The sequence below is a fragment of the Vidua chalybeata genome, chromosome 3 (genome assembly GCF_026979565.1).
Source record: "Vidua chalybeata isolate OUT-0048 chromosome 3, bVidCha1 merged haplotype, whole genome shotgun sequence".
Taxonomy (NCBI): Eukaryota; Metazoa; Chordata; class Aves; order Passeriformes; family Viduidae; genus Vidua; species Vidua chalybeata.
The window spans coordinates 21,969,949-21,997,558 of record NC_071532.1 but is presented as its reverse complement, the minus strand read 5'-3'; the positions used below and the strand labels follow the sequence as shown (position 1 = coordinate 21,997,558).

The 27,610-nt window shown below is 41.0% G+C and overlaps 1 protein-coding gene across 2 annotated transcripts in view; it reads right to left on the bottom strand.

Moving 5' to 3' along the window:
* DUSP10 (dual specificity phosphatase 10) overlaps positions 1–24,998 on the bottom strand; it is a 241,796-nt gene extending 216,798 nt beyond the window's left edge. For both annotated transcript variants that reach the window (XM_053937632.1, XM_053937631.1), the window contains exons 1-4: positions 24,927–24,998; positions 19,636–19,866; positions 18,644–18,853; positions 2,901–3,005 (exon numbers count right to left, since the gene is read on the bottom strand). The gene's annotated coding sequence lies outside the window, so the exon portion shown is untranslated. The remainder of the gene's footprint in view (positions 1–2,900; positions 3,006–18,643; positions 18,854–19,635; positions 19,867–24,926) is intronic.
* Between the last annotated feature and the right edge of the window lie 2,612 nt (positions 24,999–27,610).

The following is a 27,610-nucleotide window of genomic DNA, read 5'->3' as shown; positions in this document are numbered from 1 at the left end:
GCTACGGCCTTTCCAACATCAGAGCTCCCTTCTATCCTTATCCTTTTTATTACATTTGAGTTAATTTATTACAAGACAAAAATATTTCTCCAACTCACAAGCATCTACTTTCAATCACAACTGTATTTGATTACATTTAATAATATCAACTTATTTCATTTAGAGCTGAGTAAAAATGGTTTCCTATCAAGCAAATCTACTCCTCCTTAAGCTACCTGTAGTAGTTATCATGACCAAAATGCAATCTTCTAATTCCTGAAGATGCAGACTTAGATAATTTTAGACTTTCCATAGCAAATCATTTTACAAAGGGAGACACAAATACTGTCCTTATTGTACAGGTGATGGGATAGCAGAGACACAAAGAGATGAAGTATTTCACCTCTGGAGGTAAAAATAGGAACACAGCCATTCTGATGGACTTGTGATGCTGTACCATACCCCACACATCACATGGTGAATTTAGAGCCATTATGTACTCTATTGTAAAGCTGCCTGCTATGTAAAAGCTTCTCAGTTTGCAAAGGCTTCTACTGGTAGCTCTGAAAAAAAAAAAGAACAGATTCTGTTTAAATTCAGTTTCAATTTCTGCTTGATCTGGCATGGTGGACACCTTCCTGGGAAAGCAGGGCTGTGCTTCTCACTTGCTCATTAAATGACACCCAGCTGCTTATTATCCACACTATCTGTGTTTCTCAGAGGACACAAACTGCCTAGCTATGCAGATATGAACTCATGTGAACAGCAGTGATAAGTCAAATTATGAATTTTTACTTGCCTAACCTAATTGAATCTACCCCAGACAGCAATAACACTAAAGACAAAAAAGGAAATTCACAGCCTCTGTTCCCTTTTTCATAAAAAGCTCAGCTCTGACTGTAATACACCAGGGCAATATTTGAATGCTACAGTGCACAGATGCAGTCACACAGAAAATTAGAACTCTCCAAATTAAAAAAAAAATAAAGAAGCTATAGTACATAGCTACATCAGTACCAGCTCAAGAGTGGAAAAGTACTTCATCTGCTTAGCCCCTTTCTACTCTGTTGGTGACGTCAACCAGGCACTAATGAAAGCCCAATTAGCATATCACCTTGTGTGTTTGAATGTACAATTGGAGCAGCTGATGATTCTCTTCTGAGATTCTAAATAACCACCAAAGCTGAGCCAGAGCTGCTGCTTGGTAGGGAAGATTTAGCTTCAAAACAGACCCAGTTCCCTGTGCAACACAAACAAATGTGCCAATGGCAGGAAAAACCCCAACCCAGAGCACATGCATTTCTCTGAGGAAAGCAACACGATGCAGCTTCAATTCTGAACAGCATTCATTTGGCCCTTGTTGCAGAATAAAGGCTGTAATTCCTAACAGAGTTTGAAAACTGTATTGACTATTTGCTCCCAAAAAACAGGGTACAGACCTTGGTGAACTTTAGGAAAGCAGCACCCTTGTCAATGCCCTGCCTGTCTTCCAGATGACAGTAACTGAAGAGCAAACAGCCATGGGACAGAAAGTCCATCCTTCTGCTCTAAAACATGTTGCAGTCAGCCAACACAGAAAAGAAAGGAAATTTGCAGACCATTTAACTTCAGACATTGACTGGACTCGCTGGTGGGGAAGGTTCTATGATTTCAGGGCTCTTTGACTCCCTTTGGTTCCTATTTAGCCACCAGTGTCCAAGGGAGAACAACAACGGATGTCTCTCATCCCATCCTCCTTACCTGAACACCTGCAGCAGCTGTTTGTCCCGTAAGCACAGATGTGAGGGCTGCCATCCAGGGAGCCACAAGTCATCCTCAGCAGAGCAATGCACCAAACTAGCACAGGATTTCAAATTACCAAAACGAATAGTAGGGGTGGAGATGAGACATGAGGTCAAAGAGAAACCTATTGAAGCACTGCGATATTGACAGAAAGGAGTGAAAAAATGAAAGGCCTAAGTCTGTAGCAAGAACTTGCCTATTAAACTTCCTGTACAGGGACTGAAAGCAGGACCAGAGGCTCCTGCCAGAGAAATCCTAAAGGGCGCCACTGTTTTGCAGCATTTGAGGGCTAGAAATTGAAAACTGTCTCTGTCAATCCAACAGCAATGACAGGGAAGTACAGTGCTCTGAGCAAGAACTTCAACCCTGACCTAGATAAAGAGTATCTAAAAGAAACAGGAATTCAAGCCCAGCAGGACTTCCTTGGAGTCTGTTGAAATGACAAGATTACTTAAGAGGTTCAACTGGATTGGTAGAGTGCTGGTGTTGATCATTCTGCCTAAATGGACAGAAATCAAACCCCAAGCACAACAAACACACCAAGAGCACCCCCTCAATTCCCATACACAAAAAGCTTCTGCCCACTCCCTATTCCCTTTAAATAGCGGGTCTTCCTGTCTGACCATGGCAGTCAGAGGACACAAAACAGTCTGTGACCATCAGAGAATGCCTCAACAAGCAGACAGAACAACAGATTTAAAAGAGCTCTGTTAAATGAGAACATGTCCTTGAGTGATTTTTCAGCCTGAAACTATCCTCTTACTCATAGCTGATCACATCAACGTGTGACAGGTTTTGCAGAAGAAAAGCAAAATGCTAACAAGTCAAATAGCTAAATAACAGTGCATTTAAGTCTTTATTACACATGGCTACAATGTATGCATATGTAATTAAAATTTAGGCTTTCATTTGGCAAGCATGCTCTACAAATAATCTTTGTTTCACTGTTGTTTCTCTTCAGTGCTTCATCAAACTCAAGAGATGTCCTTTAGTTTCTCCCCCACCCTTGGGATTATCAAATATAGCTCTGCAAACCTTAGAACGGCCAAACACTGCAGCTGTAGATGAAAGGGAGTGATCTTCAAGGTGCTTTCTCTCAGCAGTATCCTCAATTTCTTGCCTGAGGTGGGGAGACTTACCAGAGAGCCAGGATGAGAGAGCAGGGCCCTATTCCAGAGTGCAGAATAAGAACACAGACTCGATATCACAGCTCCTTCCAAGTAGTGATCAGTCTTCTAAATGATCTATGGGAAAAGGAGACAGTATTGAAAAGCTTTAACACTGGACTGTGCTACTTCTTGCCAAATTATGTATTTCATATCATTTCTCATGAGAGATATTATTTTGCTAATTATGTCTAATGATTTTTTATGGTAGAAATTTTCCAAAAGATTTTACATTCATTCTCACAGCACTAAAAAGAAACTGTCATGTTGATCTAAGCCCATATTTAACCTTTGTAGCAAATAAAGAGGGCACAACCAGGTTGTGATTTTTAAAAAATCCATACTTTAACAGAAATATGTTCTATTTTCTGTTCTGAAAAAACCACAAATTCTTGTTTTGTCTGAAAACTTCCTTTCAATAAATCATAAATTAAAGCAGACCAGAAATATGAGTTGCGCTATTCCCATTTAGTATTCAATAAACTCAGTAAACAGCAGAAATTAGGAAAAGGAACACCAGATGCATAAACAACATAAAGTAAAATTGACATCTAATGGTATTTATTTCAATACTTGGAATAGCATCTGAGATCAGCATTTTTAAGCAATCACTCTATGAACTAGAATATGAGAGTGTTTCTTTTTGATAAGTTGGCAAATCAATTCAGACAAACAGATATTTGAACAGTGCAGCAATCCCAACCGGATCTGATCTTTGGAAAAGTTTTCTTCCCTACCTGAAAATCCCCCAGAAATACCCAGATAAGATCAAAAACAACGGCAGTAACACAACCGAGACAAATGCCACGAGATCTTCGACTCAGAGTGATTTAGAGACGCGGGGTATAAGAGATTTAAAGGTGCTCTTGTCCCTTTACAGGCCATTAACACCGGGGTGGGAGTGAACTGTTACCACATCGAAAAGCACAGGTTTGCATTCTTTATGAATCAGCAGCTCCCATTAAACTTCCAAAACGCCCCCGATGTGCCCTGCAAAAACACACAGCCAGCTACACCCTCCCTTATTCTAGAGGAAAAGAAATTTAAATGCAGTTCAGTCAGCAGTTTCATCCAAGTAAAATGAAAGGAGAACTGAGCTTTCTCTTTCAAAATTGACAAAGTGATTTGCAAGCTGCTTCCCCTTCCTGGGGGCTGGATAATGCATCTGCACAGGGAGTATCTGGGAATCTCAAAGACTGCTACTTGAAATGACTAATCTGAACCAATGTAACTCCACAATTGATTCTTTCTTTGCTTCCAGTGGTTGCCCTTATCGACTTACAGTGTACAGTTCTAAAAATCATAGGTTTCTTTGTTTGCTTCCAGAAAAAACACTTATTTTAGATAATCTTGCCTCCACAATGTTATTTTTCAATTTTCTTCAGTCACTGCTGTGCCTTTAGGAATGTCTGATTACCCATAAAATGCCTTCTGACAGCTCAGATTCATTACTAAATTACCACATTTAAATTTTTCATGTGCACAGGGCAATTACTTTTATGAATGACTGTCAGCAATGTTTCACTAAATCTGAATGAATTTTTAAAGGACTCTAATTGCCACTTAGATGCTCCTATAACTCTCATTTTAAAGGCTTTCATGTCTTTTGGTCATTGTTACCTGTGTTCAATACAAACGTGTTCCCCCTTACATTTTAAATAATTGAAAATTATTTACATTAGAAACAGAGAAATATGAAGTCGGTGGTGCTACATAAGCAGATAGACTGCACAGTAGAAATGATTCATAGCCAAAGTCTTGAGAATGAATAATTATCTGTAACCCTCACTCAGAGCTCTTGTGTCAAATTACATTATTCATTTGGGTTTTGGCAGGAGAAATTAATGAATTCCAACTTGACAGACACCTTAAAAAATTATAAATGTTTTAAGCGGTTGTGCCAAACTAAACCTTTAATATGTCCAGGGAGAGAAAAAAAAATAGCAGTACACAAGGAGTGGTTTTTCCCACCAGAATTTTAAAAATCACAGATACAAATATGTATTCAGAAAGGGCAGGGAGTTTTAAATTACACCACTAATATGGGCTGGAGTTCTGACTTATGTCCCAGTGGAGTGTCATCAGGAAATTTCATTAGCACAATCTATTTTTTATGCCAAGGTTGCTAATGAAAGTGATAAACAAGATCAGAAATAAACTAATGATTGATGTACTCCCCCAACAAACTCCAGCTAGATGTTTCTCTTTCAAGTGCCACATTTTGCGTATGTTCGTCTTCCAACTGCTTGCCCACTTTGTAGATTTTTCTATTTTTCTTTTCATTTTCACTGTTCACTATCAGTTTGTAGACAGGCAGCAAATGAAATTCTCCTTTGAGAACCAGATGGATTCATGCTTCTTTAACTCTTTTGTCTAGAAAGTCAAAGATCAGGATAACAGGAAAGAAACAGAAAAGGCTGTCTACCATGTCTTCTTGTGCACAAGGAATGAAATTTTTACCACTAAGGTCTGAGGGAGACATTTGAAGAAGGTCCCATCAAAACAGTGATATTGAAAAACAGCCCATAAAAATGGCTCGCATTTCTTAAATTATATGTGAAGCAAACACCCCATTAAAATCTAAGACTCTGATTACCTTGCTGGTTTTCTTGCTGGCTGAATGCAGAAAGGTGGGCAATCCAGTGAGCTTCATCTCTGCCCCCTTTTTCTGTGGAGAGGGAAGAGTGGAAAACATGTGGCAAGCCCACTTCTTTAAAGATTTTGAAATCTTCCAATGAATGTGCTGCAAGCCATTTTTAAGCAATATTCATCTTCTGAAACAGCAAACCTATTTCACTGTGACCTTCAACAAAGGCCAAACCCTGAGGGATGGTTGCCAGCAGCAAGTTACGCTTCAATATCCAACCTTGCAAAGGATCCAAAAGGGATTTTCATCTGCATCTAAACTCTAATTAGCAGCTCTCAAAGCTGTGTTTGATAACTTTATTCCAACAGTCGATATCAGCCCTTAATACTTGCCCATATTACTGTCCAAAATACACAGCTATGGATGAAGAATATGGATTAAATGCTTGAGAAAGGTGAGTCCAGCAAAAGCTGCCACCTGCAAGAAATATTCCATTGTATCACAGAGGCAAGGACAGGTCAAGCTGGGCTGAAGCTGAACCAAGGGAGCAGTAAACTGCCAATGTTATTCCCCAATTCCCAGTGCTCCCACTGACCTAAGTGGCTTAATGAATTCTGGTTTTCTGATCAGATCCAAGACAGCTGAGCTGGGCTCTGGCTTCAGCCTTACTGGCATGCTTAGATACAGAGAAATGGTATTTAAGAGTTGTGGAGTGATGTAAAAGAATTCCAGGTTGCTAAGAAAATTGCCTATGTACAGTAAGAGTTGGGTTTTTCCCCCCTCATACAGGGGGTACATCTTAGCATTTCTAAAGATCCTCAACATTTTGCAAATTAGAATCCTACCCTAAAAACTGAAAGGGTTTGAAGAAGCTACCTCAACACATTCTCTTGCCTTCTCTCTTCTCCAGCTTTTCACTTCAAATTCCTGCCAGATGAGTCATACTGAATGTCTCTCCAAAAACTTTGAGGGTTCTCTCCGGCTTATTTTGAGAAGAGTTTTTCATTACAAAGAACACCATTTTTACCAATTAACACCTTGTTAACCATCCTAACAGAAAGCTAATTCCACAGATTTTGCTAGGTTTTCCCAATTACAATGATAACTATTTGAAAAACAGGGGCTTTTCCCTTTAAACTATCAAGCACATTGCCCAGACATTAAAATTAACTGCATACATTTATTTCTTAAAAACGTCACAGTGACAAGAACAAATGCCAAACGTGAATGGTGCCTGTCCTCATCCTTTGAGGAGACGACTTCTTCCCCACCACACATGGAGCACAGCAGACTGTCCTTGGCACTACAGTAAACAAGAACAAGCAGTGGACACTGGGGTTTATTTAAGAGCTTTCACCCAGCCTAATTATCTCACTTGCTCTCCACTTGCTCTCATCCAAGCTTTATAGGTTCACTAGGACCTGACTGCCCCCTCCCCAGAGGAAGATCACTGTTAGCCTGAGCAAGGTAGGCAGAAAGTTCTTTCAGGTCTTGCTATGCAGCTGTTTGCAGCCACCAGCCTCAGGCACGACTCCAGTCAGAATCTCCACCACTGTCTTTTCATATAATCTTCTTTTCGGGAAGCCAGCACCAAAAGCCTGTGTTCCTCCCAGTCTAAACCAGGACAGTCTAAGGCAGAAGCATGACATCTGATCAACCTCTTCATTGTTGGTTCTTTCTCAGGCCTGCTTATAAATTGTAGGGTTTAGGTTCTCAATTGGAGGATTTGGGATGTGTCACTACATTTTAGCCCTCATACTATCAGAATTTACAACTGAGTAATACCAACTGCAGCCAGCAAGCAGCAGGCTGCTGCTTCAGAGTTCAAAAGTTCAGCTTTAGACACACATACAGGCCCAGCTATCTGCCAGCTGCGTGTGCTCACAGTTCAGACTATTTCTTCACCTAAGACACAGACAAATAGGTTATGGCCATGCTGAGGCAAAGTGGAATCTGCAGATGGTTTCCACGTAAGAGCCACCTCTCCCAGGAGACCCACATGGTAACTGGATTAGGTCATGTGTCATCCCCTAGTCTCAGTTAACTCCCAACACGTGCTCTGGAGTCAGTACAAAAGAAAGCAAATTGCCTTCATCCAAAAGGCACTGCAGCCTGTGGATAGATTTCTCTACTGAGAACAACTGGATCAGGCCCCAGTCTGGGGCTGTCACAGTGTCTGGGTGTTTGTCAGGGCTGCTCCACATGCAGCCACAGCAAAGCATTGGCAAGGCAGCACAAAACCACAAGCCCCGATTCATTGTGATTTTTCATCTCTCAGTAGGAAAGAAGCAATTAAAAGTACCATAAGAATATTCCCAAGTGGATTTTAAAAAGTTTTGAAGCTGGTTAAACCTTTTATTCAGTACTGACAATGTTTTTTTCTGAACAGCTCAGAGTAGGGAGATTTAAAGGCTTACATAAGGCGAAATGACAGTCAGGAAAACCCAGAAAAGCTTTAGGCCTTCTACAGGATCTATTTTGTTCTAGCTGGATCAATGGACCTAATAAAACTTTATCTGCCTCATATCCTTAGGCTATCAAAGCTACAAAAACACTATCTTATTAACTTAGTGTTTTACCAACACTGAGAATCTGACTTCATGAACATGTTTCCTGTTAGAAAGGAGACAAGAAACAGATGCAACCATACTCTAGAAGACTCACCACACTATTTATACTTCAGAAAAGATATTTGCTTTCCATGGGAACTCAGAGCTATCCATTGGTTTTAAGTTTATGAGTTAAGTGTCTTTTTAGAGCTTTCAAACAAGACAGCATATAATGTGTCTGGCTTAACTGCTTTTCCCCCAACAAAATCCATCTGCTGAGTTTATCAGTGGCAGAAACTTCCATTAACACCCAAATAACTGCATATTATACCTACACCAAGAGAAGAGGCCACTTTATCCTGCAGCTTCCACCTGTCGAGCTGTGGTTCCTGGACTGCAATACGCTGATAGCTCAGAAATCTCACAATAGAACTCCTCTCCTTGAGGCTGGGGATATTCCATCATTCTTAGTTTACAAGTAAGGCACTTAGGCAGCATGACATGACTGATCAACCTAAAGACACCTGAGGTTTACAAATTGCTGTAGTTTGAACTTCATTCACCTGTGCCCCAAGCTGATGGTCCTCAGTTCAGAGCAGCCCCTCCCAGGGGATGATTGTTACCCTCCACGGTTCACTTCGGATGGCCCTGTTCCTGCACTGCTAATAAAACTATTATCCATCACTTTATTAGTCCTCTGTTCACTAAGAACTAAGGAAGAAGTGTTGAGAGCTAAAAATCCCCCAAATATGGCTCTATACATCATGGACAGTCACAACTAATGGCCTTGACACTAGACTAGCAAGAGATAACACTAAGAACATTGGAAAAAACAATTAGCCTCAGTCCAGCCATGCACTGCCATCTCCTCTTTTTTTTTTTAAGTAGCACATCCCTGCCTCTTTAATTACAGCAGGCAGGGTGTGAACAGATGCTTACTGCATCCAGCAGCCCAATGATTCAGGCAAACTTTTAGCAAATCCTTTAGGTAGATGATTCAGGTAAATAAAATGTGCAGATTCCCCCCAGCTGATTAACCACTGGACTTACACAAGCTTGGCTCATTGACCACAGCTGTTGGGAATACGAATGTCCTCAGCTGACAGCCCTGTTCTCAGTTTCATCATCATTTTGGGTTGAAAACAAAAATGTCAGTATTCACTGACATTTTGTCTGGAGTTGGGACAAAATACTCCAAGTCAGTAGGAGGTGAAGAATTCTTCCATGAAATGAATCACAGGTTGAAATTATTCAAATAATAAAAAAGAAAAGCAGAGATCAAAATATAGGCTACAGGGATCATCAGCCTGCAGTTCTCCAGATAAATCCTACGGATTTATGTACTGCTTACAGACGTCTCAGTTACGAGGCCTGGCTCTTGAACTACCTCCCAAGGAAATAAAATCCATGCAGATCTCCAATGACAGATAAGCAGCATGTGAATTCAATTTCTTTAATAATCAAACCTAAGTCCCTAGCAGCTCCAGCTGTCATGTCCATTTCCAGCTTCTACAGATACTTTATCAGCCTTTACTTCCAGAGCTGATGTCACACGACACATCTGCTGGTTACTGCTATGAAAACATCCCCAGTTTCACACCTTCCCAAAGACAGATCCTCAAAATCCTCTGCTACAACATGCAAGTGCCTCTTGACAGCCTCTCCAGCAATAAGTGGGCACAGTTCTAGAAATACTGAATGGATCTTGCAAGCTTTCCTCTCTCATCACATCTGTGTCTTTTCCTGCCAAGTATTTCACCCTGCCCTCCCCTCTACAGCCTCTCTCCTATCCATACAAACAACCCCCTCTTTGGTAAAGATGAGGCTTTCATAATCCACTTGCTGATGAAGGAAAACAGAAATAGAAGTAAGCACACATGCCTTTTTCCTTGCTTACTTTAAAGACGCCATAGAATTTTTCTTCAACTCTGACTAGATTGATCTGAACAATGAAAAGATACAGACAAGCATTTGGGATGCCTGCTGTAACAAAACAAGCATTGATGGTTAGTGTGGAAATGATGGAAGAAGTTAAGCCATATTAATTTCCAAAACTCAAATTCCCTGGAGTTTTACAGGTATTTTTGTCACAGCATATGTTGCAGCTGAGATGGCCACAATACACAGAGTACAGTCATGCAATTTCAGAAGGCTTTAAGCATTCACACATACAGAGCAACACCACACCCCATCAGAAGGCTTCAGGTGTCTGCCCATAGAGAGTAACATCACTTCAGAAGGCTGCAAGCATCTGCCCTTCTTGTTCTTTAGCCCAACCTTTTATACCCTCATGTTCATGCATTGCACCTGTGTGCCCTCTGTTCCCTTTGGTGGTTGGTCAGTGCACCTGGGCACTCCATGGCTTATTGTTGTCAATGCTGTTCACCTACTTTTCATAGCTGTAGCCCATTTGGAACGAGGCTTGGCTGCAGCCCCACTCCCAATTACCACAAACTGTGTACCTACATTAAGAGTCCTAGGCTGCAAGGTTCTGAGCATCTCTGCAAACTTCATTCACCTGGGAACAGCCAGTGAAAGAGATGAGGAACACAATTTGTGGGATTAGGCCCTGAGAATGGTAGCACAGTGCAGACTGCCAGACCCAAAGACTGTCCAAGGCAGTGAGTCTCCTCCTTCAGGCATAGTAAATAAGCTTTAGTACAGTCTGAGATGCCAGGGAGTGGCATCAAAACACATACTTGCCATTCAGTATTTTACATCTCACTGTTGCTGTCCAACATTTGGCTCAAGCCAACAGTCACATGACCTTAATGGCATTTGTGAGCCACTTAAGTTCATGAGTTCATGTAGTCCAGTTGCTTGAAAGACAAACATTTGCTGGTGTAAAGGAAGGAAGGGAAGCAGGGGAAGTGGAAGGAAACCATCTTTCCTATGGGACAATCATTCTGAATTAGTAATGAGCTTTAAAAGAGAAAACTGCATTGCTAGTCATCCTCTCTGGAAAAAAAAAAATGATAATGCATGTTCCCATCTTGCATCCTCAAATGCAGGGCCTGCAGAGACTTTTTGGATTAACAGGTTGTAGTATCACCCTACCCTTACCAATTAGCCTCCAAATGATTTCCCAGGTCCCAAGGAACCAGAGCAGAGTTATCATTAGTGCCCAGCACTAACACAGCATTTCAGCACTCTAAACATTTAACAGGGGAAATTACCTAAATTATTATAAGAACAACTCTACTGATTCTCAGCCTCGCTAAAATAAATAGTACTATTTGTTATCCTATTATAATACAAAGACTGCATTTCCTATTTCATTCTGGTGCCATTTTCCCTTCTTCTAAATGATCATGAGACTGGGCTGGAAGGAGGGAAAAGAATCTTGTAAAATGCTAAATCTACAGGAACTGAGGTTGCTTAGCACTCCAGAGAGTGCAGACAAATGACAGTAAAACAAATAGACGCAAAGGAAGAAAGAGGAATTGTTATGCAGTCCTTACCAGTCTTACTGGTTTCTATTGGATTTTCATCACTGAAAGATTGAACAAAGCCATAAAAGGCTTTGCTCCTGAAAGGTCACAGAATGTGCAGGGTAACAACCAAAATGATTCTCTTAACACGGCTACTTCCCAAAGTGTTTGGTCGCACCCAGGCTGAGCAGGAGTGAAATGCTCTGCTCACAAATCCCCCTGATCGATCCTGCAGAGGGATCAAACCCAAAGTGGGGCACAAACTGAAGGGCTTGCAGAGGAAAATTAGAAGCTCCACATAAAGGAGGCTCAGCTTGATGCCTTGTATCCTTGGCAGGGTGACCAAAACTGCAGTTTAGACACAAGATGAGTGCAGAGGAAGGTCTGTGAGAACAGAAATCTCACTATTTAAGAAATATGTTACTTTTTATCTACATGTGGGTATAAAAGAAAAAGATGGGGAGAGAGCAGACAGCTATGGGACTTGCCCAGAAAGGCAGAGTGGCAGAAAAACCCATTCACATCATCCTGTGACAACAGCTCAACAGAAATCTGTAGAGAAGATGGAGATGTGTCCAAGAAATGGCAGTTCTGCACAATCAAAAAGGACTAACTCAGAAACAAACAAGCTTTGAAACATTTTTCTTTCTTTTATGACTCACCCGTGCACTCCAGACCATGTACTGACATAATGTGTAACAGTCTGAAACTCCTCTTAAAACTTACTAGCTTTGACCACAGCATCATTCCTGAGAAGAAAACCTCAGCAGATGAAAAATCTGAACCCAGTCACCTTTTCCCTGGTCACACAGCTGCCTCCACAAAGGCCGCTGAGAGTCCAGACCAGTCCCTGCACCCCAGACTCACCCTGAACAACTCCAAAGTGCCTGAGCATCCAGACACACACACAACCACATCATCAGTGAAAGTGAAAATCACTAAGTGAAGAAATGAAAAATTAAGTTTGAGTTGATCCTATAACCAATCTGATGCTTTTAAGGGGAGTTTTTTGGTCTTTGGTATTGATGTGGACTGTTCTATTTGATCATGGTTTTATAAACAGTTTCTATCAGTACATATGACTGATTGCAGGGTATGCTATTGCAACCCTAACAGGCTATTCCCCACAAAACAGAGATAGAAATTATCTTCTGACAAGATTTATGAGGTTTTCCCCACTCCCTTTGTTTTACAAAAAATGAAGTTTTAAAGCCTATTAGCTCATGACACTACTAAAAACACACCTACGAAGATATTATTAAAATAACCAAGAGTTAAAAAAAAATAAAATTTAGACAGTTATGAGAAAGAGCAGCACTCAGTTATCCAAAAGGGCATATGATAATCACCAGTTCAAGTCAACTAAGAGTTTCATCACATACATATTTTCAATATTTTGCTACACCAAGTACTTAGAAAGCTGTTCTTCCAAGGCTTTACATTCCCTCGCCTTGCACTGGACTAAGTGATAGCTATAAACTTTTCACTCAGACATGGTCCTTGGCCACATACACTCATAACATTTTAATAGTGCAGTTTAACTAAATGTTTTCATGATTTTAAACTCAGTAAGAATTAATTTCTTACTCAGTATTTCTGAATTTGGAGTTTCTTACTGGGTTTGGAATCCTGAATCACTGAATGCTCCCAAACATTTAAAAGATAAACATATTAAAAAATGTATTAAAAGCCTACACTGCCCAGGCAAACTGCCTGTGAAAAAAAAAATATTCTAAATGGGTAGACTGACTGCTCTCAGGGTTATATACAAGAACTAGATCAAAGCAGACAGACAGGATGTTACTCAAAATAATTTTCTCATCTAACTCTACTCACCACTCAAGCAGTGAATAGTAGGTTTTCTACAGATGTGTTTTTATCTTCTTATCTAATATCCTGCAGGGGAAATAAGCTTTCTACTTTCTTCAGAGTATGGCCATAGTGAAGTAATCTCAAGATATATCTCATGAAAGGATTTCATGCAGGCATGAGAGCCTTGAATCTGTCTACATTTATGCATCAACATTTTATTTCTTCATGGCAGATGGGCTGAAAATACCTATATGCAAGTTCAGGTGTGGATTCACTGCTTGAATTTTAGTCAGGCATGATGGTTATTATCACATGCTGAGGTTTTTTTCCTTCCTTTCCTAGGGGAAAGGACCGTGCAGAGTCCTCAAAGTGTAGGAAGGGAAAAGCATTGTTTGCAAAACAGCTGATGCAGGCTAATATGCATTTATTTTGTAGCATATTCCTACACTAGTAACAGAACGACAAAAAATGCAGTGGAAAATATCTTCAAAAAATTATATAATCCATATTCTCTGCCCTGGGGGCATCAGCTGTACCTTTATGCTTTCTGACAAATCTAGTAGGTCTTTATTGTATTCCAGTGGCCCCACTGCCTTCTCATGCAACATTCCCTTCTTCTTTTAAGAGTGTCATTATTTCCTCATTACATGGATGGCTCATACTCTCCCTTCATCCCTCTCTCAACAGATATCTGGATAGCTCAGATTCCCTCAGATTCCATTACCACCAACTTTATACTTCAACCAATTTTCCTCATTTTTCAAAAGGCTCCACAAATCTTCAGCTACCGCATCTTGCTGGTGTGCTAAGCTGCAGAAGATCCTCCTCACAAATTTGTCCATGTTCTTCTCCCTTTCCATATCCATGAGTCTAACTCACATTTTGGATTCCAAAGCAAGTAAATGTATGTTAATAAAAGGAGAAACCCCACTTCTTTATTTATATCTCATTTCTCTGAGCAAGTGATGTTCCCTTCTATCCCAATTCACATATAGCTCTCCAAAGAGTTTTCAGATAGGCAGGTACGTCTTACTGTTTATCACACATCAAAACTTCCAGTTCCTTTTATTTATTCCCTCACTTTAGTATATTCTTCATCTAAGAGACCATTTGTTCCAGGCTTTATTCCTAGCATGTGTCATACTGATAGAAGTTTTCCCTTGGGATGTTCAATATTCCATCTTTTAAAGAGCTTTAATTTTATGTGACTTGGTTCAGAGAAAGAAAAAGGTTTCAAAAATCTGCCTTGTTATATATATAACACACTCACCTCCAGTCCATCCTACATAAACAGAAAGTTATAAAAAGCCTGATTTACACACAGTACTTTTTGTCTGTCTGTTCAATGTCATTACAGAGTTAACATTTATAATGCTGTTGAAAAGCAGGTGTTGCCAGCAATGGGCTAAGTGGAAACATTAATGTGACAGTTTATTAATCAATTCCATCTCACAAACCCTAATGTAACAAGAAGAAGCATAAATAAATATCTGATCTGTTAAAGTAATATATGGCTTTCACACTGAGACCCACTTTAGGGGTGGGCTCACATTGGGCCCACTCTAAATTTCTTGGCAATTTGAAGTTCAGGCTCCTAACACATTGGAGGATAATATACGAGCTGAAGGCATTAATGGTTTAAGGGTGGTTTGTGTTTGCATTTAATTTTCAGTGAATTTCAGTACTGTTGAAAGGTGCTGGATCAATAGTGCTAGTTTTGAGCATATTTATCTTGAACTTTTCCCTATGGTCTTATCCATATGAGATGGGATTCTGCTTAGCTAGTACATAGTTAGCCCACTGGTTTCTCTGCTTGTGAGGACCAATCCTAATTAAAAAGTAATATGGAAGATAGTAGGAATAAGTCTGTTGACTTACAGGGAGAGCTCAAAAGTAATCCTCCAGCTTTAAGCTGGAATATTTACAGCTCTGTGCCCCCTTGACCATCCTCAGTCCTATGCTGTCCCTTCTCTTGTGCTGACAGACCTAATGTCCATCTACTGCCTAAAATCAGACAGAATGAATCCAGGTCTCCCTCATTTCCTCTCTCCTGTGCACACACAGACTGAAGGGGAACTACACGGTTCAGCTTGGACAACATTTTTGCACGGGGTGAAAGAGAACTGAGTGAGATAAAGTCTGTCACATTCCTCGTCATAATCATGCACAGATGTTCCATATTAAAAACTAATATTTACTGAAATACTTTCAAAGTTGCATTAGAGCTCCTCAGAGTGTGTTAAAAATAAGCACATGCAAAATATTACATTTAGCTGGGAGCCAGATTCCTTCACCAAAACTACAGACAACTACACAACTGTTTCTCTGCTAATACAGTGAGCCAAATCAATCCCCTTCATCTAAACACCTCTGAACTCTGGGACTGGTTTTATCTGAGCCTGTATTTGGCCAAGTAATTGTTACCCTCCAGTGAGTACATGACCACATGTAAAAAGTTCATGGCATGATCAGTTTATTACATGAAGAAATGTAATAAACTGTGATTTAAATTTAATAGCCTCAGACAAATTTGCCTGTTTGTTCAACAGAGTGAACTCTCAACCTCCGCTCATTTACAGAGATCCAAGATTCCTGCACTGCACACAGCAATCCAAATCGCCTCAGCAATTCATAGAGTTATAAAATGGTTTGGCTTGCAAGGGACCTTAAGGACTATCTAGTTACAATCCACTGCCATGGGCAGGGACATTTTCCACTAGGCCAGGTCACTCAGAGCCCCATCCAACCCAGCCTTGAACACTTCCAGGGATGGGGCAGCCACAGCTTCCCTGGCAACCTGTTCAAGTGCCTCACCACCCCATAAGAAGTGTTTGTTTACCCTAATAATGATAAATCACAAAAACAACAACAATAATAATACAGCACATGTGGTTCTGATAAGACTGAGCCTCAAATTCCTATTTGATTAAGAGACCATCATAGGACAAATCCAGCAAAATCAAGTATCTGTCTGAAACCCAGGGAAAGTGCTTGATTTACAGCCCTAAGTGGATGTCTGCCATGATTTTCACACACTTTGCTATCTTGGCTGACCTCTCCCAGACGTATTTTCTGCAAATCAACAGATTTCACATGTTTTTAAATACAGTGACAGCCGGGAATTCATAAATAATATATCTCCACTGAAATATAACTGCTATGTCTGAGCAGTTCCGGCTCCATGCTGGATCTGCAGCAAAGCCAGACAGCTCAAGTTTATAGCAGCTCTCCCCATTCTGCAGCTATGCCATTAAAACAGCTCCACTTGTACTCAGCTGCCCAGACATGGACAGCTCAAGCTAACGGTACCTAAATACAAGCATGAAATATTGCTTCTTGTCAGGAGAAGTTACAGTCATGCATGACAAATATAGGTAGGAAAAAGTGCACAAAGTACATCAGACAAAGTGGGCACATGAACACTTTGTTTCAAAAAAACAAAGATGAACTTGTGGGATTTGTGTTTGTTTTGTCTATTTGTCTTCAGTGTCATTCCTGCCCATCAGATGGGAATGTCAAACAGCATCCATGGACTGGAATAACACTTCACTCCTGGAACCCAGGCCATGCCCCCTGCACCCATTACACAGTACTTTAGGAACCACTCATTTCTGTTTGGGCGCTAAACATAAAAGTCATGCTTGCTGGAAAGCCCTCTATTCCTTCTTGCTTCTCAAATTGTCTGAACTGTTATCCTGGATCAGAAATCATAGGAAAAACAAGATTTGCTCTAGGCCCCAAATTTGCCATTCTAACCTTCAGCATGGAAAAGGAGAAGTAAGAAATAACAAACATATAGGGGACTTTTAACAAAGGCAAGTACATGTTACTAGATGCTTTGGTCACCTAAACGATTTTCATTTTTCTTCTGAAGTTTTTTCCTATGTTTCCTGAACACCTATACTAAAGACACTGTATGCTGCTTGGGACACCTCAAACCTTCTGATCTGAAATCACCAGTCCCAGACTGACTCATGCTAAAAATCTTTTTCTCTGCCATACACACACACACCCCCTGCACTGAAAATCATCAGAATCCACCATGTTCTGCCTGGTTACAGCCATAAGGCACCATCTGAGATAGCAACTGAGACCAGACTCCCTTGTTACCCATCTCATATTCAACAGATTTGCAAATAAAAATGTTCCATCTCTCTGCCCTGTAAGATATGTAATAGTTCACACAAGAAAAACTGCTGAAAAGCCTAAATCATACCCCAAACAGCCATGTGAGGTAAGACTTCTCAGTATGCATGGAAAATCTTATCATCTTCAGTATCTTGGGTGCTTGGAGCAACTTCTAACTTACTTTAAATGTTCCATGTAGGCACCCACATGTAGATGATTTATAACTATCCTAAAAGTTTTTTAAATACTTAAAGAAAAGTTACAGCAGCCACCAAGGTACCTTCACCACAAGTCAAGGCCTGGTATTCTGTGGGTGTGAGAACCACAGCAGGCAGCCAAGACCTTTTGGCACCAAGAAAGGGAATCCTGCGACTCACTTCACTCAAACGTACAGAAATGAGAGATGGGAAAGTCCAAGACACCTCCCAGCCTAACAAGAAGGATCATTTCCCTGGGCTTTTCCACCCATCAGTTTCCAATTACTCAAGAGATGTATTCTTCTACCTCCCATCCTGGGAGAGTATCTGTTGGTGTAATGAATCTCACAGCTATGCAAATTTTCTACTTGCTCAGCCAAAACTTGTATTTCCTAAAAATCATTCTTAGAACATCCTTCTGTTGGAAATTATATAACTTTCCTCATTAATTTATTAATTAATTGTTTTAATTAACTCTTCTAATTAATTGTTTTAATTTATCATAATAATAAGCTGTGTAATCTTCCACTTTAGCCAGAACGGAGCAAAGCTTTTTTCACAGACTGCTGTGGTTAGAACAGTTTGGGAAAAGCACTGAATCTTTAAGTTTTGCTAAATCAACCTTGATATGCTTTCATGAACAAAGCCTGAGGGAGAGATGTATTGCTGAAAACTGGACACCAGGAAAGCAGAAGTTATAGACCACAAGGACATGGTGCAAAAACCAGAGAAGAAGAAGAGCCCAAAGAAGAGAGTTCAGCATTCGTACTAAAAACTCTATCAGGGAACAAGATAGTAAAAAGGCTGAAAATGTGTATTAATTATAATAAGAAGTGACAAACCAATAACCAAGAGAAGACAGAATACTAATTAAGAGAATTATGTACTTTGTAACCAATGAACATTGATTTCTTTGTTTGCTAAAGATATACAAATAATGAAAAAGTTTTGTAAGTGGGTGTGCATCCAGGTGGAGCTATCACCATGCTTCTGTGAATGAAGTAATGCTTACTTTCTAATGCCAAAAAATAGTGTTGGAGAGTTTGATTTATCACAATGTTTCCAGCAACACTTCTAGGAGGAGTTGTTCATTTCTCTTCTAAATGTTACATTTGCATTTCTAATGAATCACATGTTCCTGTTCCACGATGGTGTACTTTAGCCATTTCAACCTTTCACTGCTGTTACCAACGATGTCATTTCCCACTCCAGCTAGGTGGAACTAGAGGGGAGAAAACTTTGTTAAAAAAAGATAAGAGAATGTCTCCAGGTTGCTGCTGCACTGACAATACACATTTTTCTGCCTTCTGAGAACACTGTAATGAAAGGAGAGTACATTTTTCTAAGCACTAGAAAAATTCTAGTTACTTCTCTCTCCTGTGGTGTGTCCTTCCAACACTATTACAGAAAGAACCACAATACAGAAAGCAGCAGTGTGTTGGTAGGGCTCATAGTCTTGTTTGCTGCCATGGATATGGATGAGTCAAGGAAATGCATCTTGGAGTAGAAAGCAAGCTGGTCTGTAAGAATTATGCAAAAGCTCAGGGTCATCATCGGATGGACAGTTAGGGCAGATCTGTGAAATCCAGGGCAAGGCCAGGCACAGGGAGTGAGTTACAAAACACCCACCTCCTCCAGTGAGGGCAGAACAGCTCTGGAGGCTCAGCCGTGTGTCTGGCTGAGAGCAGTTAAGTGCTTGCTCATACCCTATGCACGCACTGGGAGCTGTAATGGCTCCTGGTGAGACGTTTTCCAGACACTGCCTGGCTCTTCCACAGTCAGCAGCTCTTATTAAAATTTTAATAAATTGGTTCAATAATTGCAGCAAAAGCCCCAATGCTCCGACATAGTGCTAGGTTGAAAAAGGACAGGGAACAGCACTTGTCTGGAGCACATCTCAGTGCTACACAGGGCCACCTCTGCACTTGTAAATCCAGTCAAACTCAGTCTAAAGGTCATAGTTATCCTGCCGAGAAATCCCATTACAGTCAGAGCTGCACTCACCAGGGACAGGAATGTTTCATGGCGTGCTCCTAGCAAACAGTCAATGAGCTGCATCAGAGCAGCAAAAGCAGGCAGAAATCCCGGGAGCACAGCAGGCACGTACAGCCCATCAGCACATCCACACAGCAGGCAGCTCTCAGGGAGGTCCAAAAAGCAAATGTGCAGGTGGGCACACAGGTCTGAAAGGGCAAGGTCCTGCTCTCCTCTCATTCACCAATGCCTTGTTCATTCCTGTGATGGGTCCCAAGAGAGAAAGACACATCCTAAATCCTATCTTCATCTTGAGACAGACCAAACACTCTTAACTTAACATGATAAACTCTTCCCAGCATTGAAACCCTTTTCTTCTGTAGGAAATAGACAAAATATATATGTGTTTTGAAACAAAAAATAGTTCTTGCTGCTCTTTGAAACCAAATCTTTTCTCCTCCTTTACACAGATCTTTCAAAGGAGCTCAGGTTGAAAGACCAGATACTTCTACACTACACACATAATGGCACCAGAATTGGCTGTGAACCTACTGGTAACTATTTGCCCTGTGCTGCGCTCCTTCCAAGAGCTATATTTTGCCTTATTGATCTGATACATTACCATGTACAGTCTTCTCTGTTGTGCAGCTCCTTCCCTCACTGGCTCTGAAGATCCTGAGGAACTGAGAAGTTTTGAATGTCCAGCCCATATGGATGACTGTCTGCACTAGTGAACCCTTCTTCCACAGAGACACTCTTCTGTGATTGAGGGTACAGTATGAGAGGAAAGCATTCCATAGAATATTTTTCTTCTTTTTTTAATATAGGTAAATAATTGACATTTTTTTAGTCTATTCACCATATGCAAATCTCTATCACTATTTTGTTTCTTCCGTTTTCTTTCTTGTTTTTGAGTTCAAATCATTCTGTAAGAAAAATAACTGTTGGAGGGTTTTTTAAAGCTAGAGTAGTTCAGTTTTATGGAAGGCTATTTTACAAGTGTACAAAGGAGGATGTGATCATTTAAAAGTGCAAAAGGCTGAGATTTAGACTTCTACCCTCAAAGTCTCCAAACAAAGTACAAATCAGTTTAAACTATTGCTCAAACTGTCAAACATCTCTTCTGTGAACAGTTCAGGTTGCAGAGATGGTCAGTCATCTCCTGCTGTAGATTTGCAAAATTTCCACTGTAATCTCACTATAAAAGGGAGCAGAGTTCAAACTCTTTGAAGCAACAACTAAAGAACCTCACAAAGAACATCTCTCTGACCAAAAGTGTTGCTTTTCTAAGTGCAGTTTCTCTGCAGTGCAAAATACTTCAGAAAGAGTAGCAGAAATTGTGACATCTAAAAAGGTAATGCCTCCTGTCAGGTAAACAGTTTTTTAAAAAAATATTGCTGTCCAACAAATTCATGCTGTCCAACATGTTGAGTTGGGTTTTTGGTTTTGGTGGTTTTTTTTGACAGAGGAAATTGTCTTTGCTTTAAAGCATCTGATGATGTCTGCTCTCTTTTGTTTTCTGACATCTGCTCTGACATTCCAGTACTTTGGCAATTGTGTTATAAAATTTGTTTCTGACAAAAGCAAAGGCATCCTTTAAGAAAATTCACTCCTTCCATCAAGAATAAAACCAAGCATCTACAGCTGCAGCTATAGTGGACTTTCACCATCACAGACTAAGAAAAGTGCCCTCAACTGAAATTCTGATTTGGAGGTTTAAAAACAATCTTGTCTCTGCAACAAAAAATGGACATGCACAGATACATACAATTTATAGAATAAATGTATAGCAATGCTTTTTGTTTTACTTTCACATAAGCTTCTTATTATCATAGGAAACAGGAAATATAGGTTGAAGCCCCCCTGAAAATATCAGTCACAAGGATAAACAGCAACTCAGTTGCTGGTGATGAAAAAGACATGCAAAAAATGAGAAAGAACAAAAACAAATGTTTTCACTGGAGCAACATCATAATTTTTTTTTTTGACAGCTTATCAGAAACGAGTCCAAACAGCAACTCAAATTGTGTTTTTATATGAGTTCTTTTTAATGATAAGTAGTAAATGGTAAAAAAAAAAGTAATGTAGAAGACGTTCCTATTCATTCATGTTGGATCACAGCCAAACTCAGCTGCAGACTTGGACTCCAAATATGCCAAAGTTTAGACATAGAAAAAAACAACATTATTCATTCTAATTTTAATAAAATTATTTCTATTTCACTTTTCTAGCTTCTGCTGGGAACTGAATGAAGAAATCCCAAAGCAGACATCTGCTGTACCATCTATTTATACACTTGCACAGGAAGGGAAAATACTGAACTCTGCAATGTGCAACAGGACTGTAAGTCAGAACTGCAACTGGAATCCCAATTCCGTGCTTCCAGACCTTTAGTTATTTTAAATGTGCAGTCTTTACACTAAGCTGGCACGAGATTTTTCATTTGTACTCAAACACAACAATATTTACAGGAGCTGGGTAAGGAAGCAAAAGCTCTCCTGGAGCCTTGCTACTATTGCCTGCCTGTATTTCCATTTTCTTGTGGGTAGCTGAGGAAGTGATGTCTGGCCTTGCTGGGCAGGATCCTTGCACATCCCAGCCTTGTGCTGCTCCTCCCCTGCCTCTGCTGCTCCCTGGCACTGCTCATGGGCTCCCAGGGGAGCCCCAGGGCTTTCCACCTGAGCTCTGATCCCAGCTTATCCCACAGAGCACGCAGGGCCTAACAGGGTCTTGCCGTAGCAAGGTGACTCAGGAATCTTCTTTCCATCCATTACTATTTTCCCAGGGATTCACTTTCTCGCCATATGTCATGGCTTGATACTGGCGCAGTGCCAGTGCCCCTATGAAAATACACTTTCTCAACAGAAATGCTATGAGATGTTATTAGGAGCAGAGCAGAGCAGGCTTAAGCTTAATAACAAATGAAAAAAAATTATTAAACTTCTAATATGTATAAGACACACACACTAAATCCAGGATGAATACCCTCCAAAACAACTACAGTGAGACATCACCCGGGATTCTTAAATAAGTTGCTACCGTTTAGATAATCAATACTCAGTCTATTAAGGGAGAGAGGAGTCTCTTTTGCACCACAGACCCCCCCCCAGGAAACACAGCTGCCACCCTGTGTTTCCATGTCACACATGGCAACTGCCTGGAGAAAATCTGCCAGTGTGACACTCTCCTTTCCATGTCACAGTGCTCTCACTACCGTGCATGGACAGACTGCTCATAGGGCTCCTTTAAGGATGTTTTGCCAAGGACCAAAAGATACAACAGTTCAGCTTCTCATCTTGGGAATACAGTCCCTCTCCATTTTCCCCGGGGGCCGAGGGTCTAAGAACAGAGATCATCTTCTTCCTGAAGACAGAGGGCACCACCATTCCCTCCTCAGCTTTTTTCTGTTCTTGCCATTCCTGTGCTGGTGGTTGCTGAAGCAGGTCTCCTTGGGTCACCACTGCATTCCCCTAAAATGCAGTCTCTATTGCAGGAGAATTTGGTTCAGTCTATGGCTAACAAGAAAAGTCCAGCCAAAAGCTACTCCATCATCTCCTCCCACCTAAAAATTCCTTCTTCTAATATCTCAGGTCCCAGACTGTCTCTCTTCTCTTTCAAATCGAGGAGGAGTAATATTTCACTAAGCTTTCATTTCCCAGGAAAGGGTTAAAAGTCTCGGACTCCCGGATGGCTGAAATCTCTGCCCAGAGCTCCAACTCCCCCACTGGGCATCTTCTTCCCCCTTCTCTTTCTTCTCTGCCAGCAAATCTCCAGGTGCCATCAGGTTCTCTGTCTCTTTCCCTCTGGGTTGGGGGGACAAAGGCATCTCCGCTTCTCTCCACCCTTCCGTCCCCAGGAGCTGGCTCGGTTCCAGTCTTTCAGCCCCCTCAGCGTACCTCACCCAGCCTGCATGGCTTCCCCTCTCCCACCCAGCCCGTGGCTGGGCAGGGGAGAGTCTGCACTGGACTCTCTGACGACCGGAACCAAAGAGACAGTTCCCCGGGGAGTTCTTGCTTTTAACCCCCTGTGTTCTCAGAGGCGTGTCCATACTTTCAGTGGTCACTCCAGGTGCCAATATCCAAACCTGACCACCGATTGGTTTGACCCAACTTCTTGAAGAAATTCACTTCCATGTCAAACCACAACACCATATAATGAGGAAGCAGGAAGAATGCAGCTGTTGAAAACAAGGCCGTCAAATCCTCTAGTCATCCAAATGACCACAGCACTGAGCTCTAGGACTGAAAGCCCCTCTACTGCTGCCTAGAACACAACATCTTAGCATCTCCTTTTCTGCTGTTGCTTAACAGCTTCCATGAAAGATTAAGTACCTCAGAGAGCAAATCAACCACAGCAAGGATGATGAAAACACATCCAGCAAGAACATTTCATACCACTTCCCTCTCCCTCTTGGCATTGAGGCAACCGTATGCTCTGTGTTTTAAGAGGAAAAAAATCAAACCCAAATCAAAACCCCAAGCACATTATTTTCATGTCTCATTTGCATAACAGATGAATAGTTTCTAAACCAAATCACATCAGTAAGCCCATTACCATCCACAGTACGACATTGGGAGGACACACTCTGCAACACAAAAGAGGAAAAACTCTTGCTTCTCAAAGACATGTCCCTCCCTTGATCTTTCCTACACTAGAGTAAGGGTAAAAGGGGCCTGAACAGTGAGTTGGGAGGCCAAAGCAACCACACATCTCATGGCATGAAGCAGACACCCATCTCTGTTCACTGAGATCCTTTATATCCACCAGAATGGTGTCTAGCTGACAAGGACTGTCTAGAGGCAGGAAAGATGTGACAACTAGAACTGGTGCAGAACACAGGACTTTATAGCCAGAACCTGCCTTCTGAGATACCTAGTGGATACTAAAACATGATGCGTTTGTAAGGCACCGGCACTGCTTATGGTGCTGCACAAGCTGCAGGAGGATATAAACTGATACAAGTCAGCATAAAAGCTCTGCTGATTTATACTGCCCTACTGAAAATTGGCCCCAAAGATTTTGTTACCTAGACAACCAGAAGAAAACTAATTCTTGCAGTACCACAGGAATTGGCAAGATTGAGCTGTTTACAAAGCCCGCTCTTGAACAACATTTTCCTTTTTTCTTGTTGTTTATGAATTATTTGGGCCCTTTCATAGTAAGCTGAATTATATCTGTCATGGCTAGCATAGATATAATTCATCTCATTAAGGAGGGGTACAAACTTATTTTCTGATTAATTCTCCAGGCTTGCTAAGCAAAATAAGTCATTTGGTGCTTGAAGCAAGTTACAAACAACCCCATGGTTAAAGCACTATTACCATTGATCTGTACCAGATTCTTCAGCCTTTTTTCAGACAGACACAGCTCAGAAGGTACCTGTTCAAACCCACTGTGCAGCTGGAACATGTAGAGATGGGGCCCTAGAGCTCTGAAGTGCTGTGACATCATGGTCACAACCCAGGCTGCCCCCCCAGAAACAAGGGTTTCTGCCTGTTGCTTCTGCTGCAAGAAAGAGAGAGATGGTTTCCTCTAACTAGCTTTATTTACATTATTTATTTATTTATTTATTTACTTTATTTTGGCTTTCTAAAGGACACGACATTCCTGAAGCCCATAGCACACCTTTTCCTGAAAGGCTTGACTTCCACAAAGTAAATCATGTGACTGACTTCAGTTGTGCTTCAGGAACTGGAGTGCGAGTTCACAGAGAACTCACATCTGCAGACAGTGAAAGGCAAGACTGGGCTGGTTCACCCCTCATCACTGCCTGACCTCACCTTGTGCCCTCATATCACCACTGGCTTCAGCAGGGCCTGAACTAAACTGCAAAGAATTCAGCAGCTGCTCCAAAACTCACAGCAGCCTTTGGATGGGCAGAGGCCAGCTTAGAGTCCTGTGGGATGTCAGTGAGAGTTTTGGAAGGCAATTCCCCATTTCAGCTACAAGGGACATAGTCCTGCTAACTCAGGGACAAAAGATGGGGAAAAGTATTTCTAAATGAGTTCCTTCTTTGTCCCTTGCATGCTCATTTCTGGGGGAGAAAACAATTAGATCTTTGATATTTAGATCAGCAATGCATTTTCTCTCTCTTTCTCTTTCAGTTGAGAAAATGCATTATAAATATTTTAAAAACCTCCTCATGAGGTTAAGGAAAAACTAGAAAATTCAATACTCAGGAAAAAAATAGAATAATACAAGAAATAAATTTGTTTGTGGGTCTAAGAGGAAAATGAGAAGTTTTCAGCCTTCTAGTCCAGCAATAGATCTATCTGCTTTCTGTATTTATACAACAAAAATATTAAAAATAAATTTAAAATGGAGAGACAATCAGAGTAGCACAGTCCCTGCTGGAAAAACTGTTCCAAGCAGCACACAACCTTTGCTCTGGTAAGCCATTTACACCTTGGAAAAGCAGCTTCACTGTGGAGAAGGCACGAACAAAATGCAACAGGAGACCTTTAGCCCCCTGGGGAGGGTCTGTTGTAATTACCTGGGGCAACGGGAGGCACAGCTTTCTTCATCTTCATTGGGAAGAGGAAATCGTGTTTGGTATGGACAGTGCACACCTCACTGAAGAGGGAGGCTACTAAAATAAAAGGTGTCTGGAGCACTAGCTCATCTTGCTGGCTGCTCTTGCAATCCACCAGGAAATTTAGAAAAACCTTGAAGAGGCTTTTCATATGTCATAGGTTGCAAGATGTAGCTGGGGGCGTATATTCTATTTGACATCTGTTAAGAGGTGGGGCAGTTATCTTCTGTTAATTGGGCAGTTTTCCTTAGCTCTTCCACAAACCAATCCTCCCTCCAAGAAATATCTTCTGCTAATGGGCCATTGAGTCTCACTGCATGGCTGATAAAAATTACATCATCCCATGTCCATTGGGAGATGCTCCGCCCAGGAGGAGGAGCCAAGCACTCCTAACTGGATATAATCTGACATTTGGAACACCAGAGCAGCCTTTTTTCACTGGATTCCTAGAGGAGCAGGTTTCTTGTCCACTGGATTCCCAGAGGAAGACCAGGCCCACCTACACCACCACTGGACCTTCAGAGGAAAACTCCACCCTTCCACAGGAACAGAACCACAGCTGGCACTGCAGGAGGACTGCAGCCACCATTTAATGAGACTGCCAACACCCTGACCAACAGGGTGTCAGGGTGTGTTCTGACTCTGTCAGTGGGTGGGGTTTTTTTTGGTTTTTTTTTTTTTTTTTTTTTTTTGTACTATTACATTTGTATTTTTCATTTTTCCTAGTAAAGAACTGTTATTCTTATTCCCATATCTTTGCCTGACAGCCCCTAAATTTCAAAATTACAATAATTCAGAGGGAGGGGGTTTCCATTTCCCATTTCAAAGGAGGCTCCTGCCTTCCTTAGCAAACACCTGTCTTTTCAAACCAAGACATCATGACACCCCTCATCTGTGGGAGTACAAGAGATGAGTTTTCACTCCCTTATGCCTGTGACACACAGCAGATAACCAGGCCTATGAAATGAGAGGAGTTTGGTGTTCTGCTGAACCAGGTTAGTGCTAATGCTTCATGTTCAGGCAGGATGTTTTACTCAGAGACCCACACCACACCACACCACATTAATATTAAATTCAAAACCCCATTACATGCCTCTGTTATGGAAAATTCCTTTTATTGCACAGAACTACAGGGGCTTGACTGAAGGAAAGCCCAGTTAGTTATAAATAATTCACCCAAAAAATGAAGCAATTTTAAGACCTGAAAGGAATGGTTCATGTGCCATTTTTTCATGAAAAATGGTCTCTTTTTGTCTTTCTCTACAATCTGGATTTTTTTTTAATTAATGCCTATTTTCTGTCAAAATACACCATAAAATTATTGAATACCAAGTTTTCTTAGCTAACCAAAATGCTTTTTTTTTTTTTTTAAGGAATTGGCCCATATAAACACAATCTTTGGCTGACTTTCCCAAAAATCTTCAAAGAACCTATTTTGCTCTCCAGATCATCCACTTAAGGAATGAGTGGGAA